Source organism: Lactuca virosa, chromosome 9, assembly GCF_052849685.1.
Source record: "Lactuca virosa cultivar CGN04683 chromosome 9, Lactuca_virosa_CGN04683_v6, whole genome shotgun sequence".
NCBI classification, from domain to species: domain Eukaryota; kingdom Viridiplantae; phylum Streptophyta; class Magnoliopsida; order Asterales; family Asteraceae; genus Lactuca; species Lactuca virosa.
The window spans coordinates 42,847,962-42,851,284 of NC_136434.1; positions in this window are offsets into that span (position 1 = coordinate 42,847,962).

Below are 3,323 nucleotides of genomic sequence, written 5' to 3' on the forward strand. Positions count from 1 at the left end.
AATTGATGTTGATGTGGTTCTTTCAACTTCAATTAGTATTAATAGGAATGAATTTATGACAATTGAACCTGTTAGGTTATATTTTTTCTTTTCTTATACAATTCCCAAGATCAAAATTACATTTTATGTACAACTTGAACAATCTGTTGTTGGTCCTTGTAATCTATAACTTTACAGGCTCAACATTAAGGGATTTTGTAAGGGTACATGTGGGGCTAATTGTGGATTAACTTTTTCTGAAAATGCTTATAGGAAGGTGGAAAACATGCAAAGGAATGATTTGATGATACGTCTCTTGATAAAGAGCACGACTCATAATCATGTAAGACTCTTTTTCATACATTGTTTCTGATTAATTGTTTTGAATGTGCGAGTAAAATAGTTTTAATTCATTTGGGATCTGTTTTTGTGATCATTGATTATGGAGTGTTGAAACAGGAACAATTGGCGATCTTTGATTCAAAACTCAAATTGAAGAACACTTGTCAGCCTTTATCTATTCAACTCACCCAATAATTTGCCAAGTAATCCACCAAATAATTCTCAATTTTATGTTTGTAAGCCCTTAGTTAAACATTTGTAGTTGACACTTTGAATGTGTATTGTTAGACACATTTAATGTATTATAAGATAATATGTATTAGTAATATATATTTGTATTTGATATTTTTGTAGGTTTATTAGTTTTATTATAATGTTATTTGTTTTGTGGTTGATATTCAATATTATTATAAGTTTAATGTAAGGTTTTTTTTTGGACAGAAAAAACTGGATTTTTTTTATTTGTCCGTAGCTATTCCGTAGCTAGTCCGTAGAAAATCCGTAGGTAATGTGAGCCGTAGGAAATCCGTAGGTAATAAAGTCAATGTTAGTCAAAGTGGGCTCTGTCAGTAATCCGTAGCAAATCCGTAGTTATGTATTTTTCCGTAGCTATTCCGTAGGAAACTAGTCAACTTTAGTCAAACTTGCCTCCCGTTAGTAATCCGTAGCCATTCCGTAGCACTTCGTATTTGTAGCTAATCCGTAGGTATTATACCTACGGAATAGTCCGTAGCTATTCCGTAGCTAGTCCGTAGCAAATCCGTAGGTATAAATTTCCCACTGGCATTTATGCTACAGGGCATTTTCCGTAGCAAATCCATAGGTATCGCCTTATACCTACTGAATAGCTACAGATTGTGCCATAGCTGTTGCCCTAGTTTTCTAGTAGTGATAAAACACTTTAAATATATGATCAAATCATCTTTATATGATGACAAGGTAAAAAAATGACATACTTGTAGATTAAGAAAACTCAATTTAATATTAGCAATATTCATTTGCAAGTTATATTATTATACTAAACATATACTCACGTGTTGTACAATATTATTATAATGTGATAAGATGGATGATTTCCAACTTAAAAGTATTCTATCTTTGTATTTCAATTGCATATAAATAGATGAAATATATTTTTCAACTTTGTATTACTTTTATTTAGACAAAACTGCACAAATGGTCCACGTGGTTTGTTCAAAATTGTCATTTTGGTCCAAAAAGGTTTAGACTAACACCACAGGTCCAAAGTTTTCATTTTGTTGTAGCTTTGGTTCAAATTATATTAAAATTTCTGCAAATAACGGATTTACCCCTATCTCTTTGTTTTTTCCTTTTCTTTTCTTTACTATTAGTTAATTACAATAAAACAAAAACCAAAAAATAAAATATAAACCTACTACCTAATAACCCACCCAATCCCCACCCCACTGACATCCCTCTCTCTCTCTCATGTATCGTCGGAATCCAGTGCCTCGCCAGAAACCGCCATCCCCGGAAACATCCATATTGCTGGAAACCGCCACCCACTGCTTGGATTCCTCCACCTTTTCACCATAACATCCAAACCACCACTGACGACAAAGATGAAGATCGTAACATCCAACGCCGGATTTGCAATGTCGTCGGCGTCCAGATCTCTCTCCGTGTCGTTTGGATTTCTAGCGCCACTGTGACCATCTCTGTGTTAGCGTCGACGAATCCTTGATTGCCGACTTGTTGACAAAGACGGCGTGTAGATCTTTGTCATCGCCTCTCATTCCCCGACGATCCTAGTGTCGTCGCTCATATATATATATATATATATATATATATATATATATATATATATATATATATATATATATATATATATATATATATATATATATAGAGAGAGAGAGAGAGAGAGAGAGAGAATTAAGATCAAATGAGAATTTAAAAAACACTAGGAGCTTGAGAATTTTTTCTACACACTTAAGAAAATCAACACACACCATTCCACTCTTATAGCAGCAACCAAGATACTCATAGCAAAAATCCACCAAAAATGAACATTGTTTTTTTGCATACATATAAACGTATAAGTATATGCATATGAATATATACATATGCACACATATAGATCACACGTACAAAAAACAACATAAAACATACATATATGTTGTGTCTAAGAGACTTGTTTAAAAAAATCAAGTTCCTAGTGTTTTTAAATTCTCATTTGATTTCAATTCTCTCTCTCTCTCTCTCTCTCTATATATATATATATATATATATATATATATATATATATATATATATATATATATATATATATATATATATATATATAGTAGGATACCCGCGCGATGCGGCGGCGCATGTTAGTTTCTTTCAGCGATTAGTGTTTTTCCGGCATGCTTTTTCAGGCTAAAAATAAAAGTATGGAATAAATATATGGCATCCATTGATTAACTTCTATTCAACAGTCGATGAATAGTTTATTTTAGCGGGTGGTGGATATTTTCTATTCAACAAAAAACCATTTGACTATGGTCATTTTGTTATTAACATGTTTGGTTAAATACAAGCCCAAGTTTTTTTCGATTGAAGTTTTAACAATTAGCATCATAATATATATGCATGTGAGGTCTATTGCTTGTAATACTTTTGTTCCATGTTCCATATAAACATGTCATATTCAAAAAAAAAAAAAAACATGTATAGTACCTGTGGGATATAGCTGCGACGATTATTTTCCTTTTGCCAGTTAGTTTCCGAAATGGGATTAGTTTCATTTTCGCATGCGTTAAATATTTTCAATTTATTATGAATGTCATAAAATGAAAGTCTTAGCCTCTTTGTGTAATTTGTTTAGTCTTTCTTTTAGTCTTAATATAAATTTCATTCAGCGTGCAATGCAGTCAACATCGATTACTTCTTTCAAAGATATAGTTTTTTCAAAAACATGTCAAAATTTAAAAAATAAACAACACAACAATAAATATTTGTACGTTGTTATTTTTGGTTAAAACTAAAATGTGCGA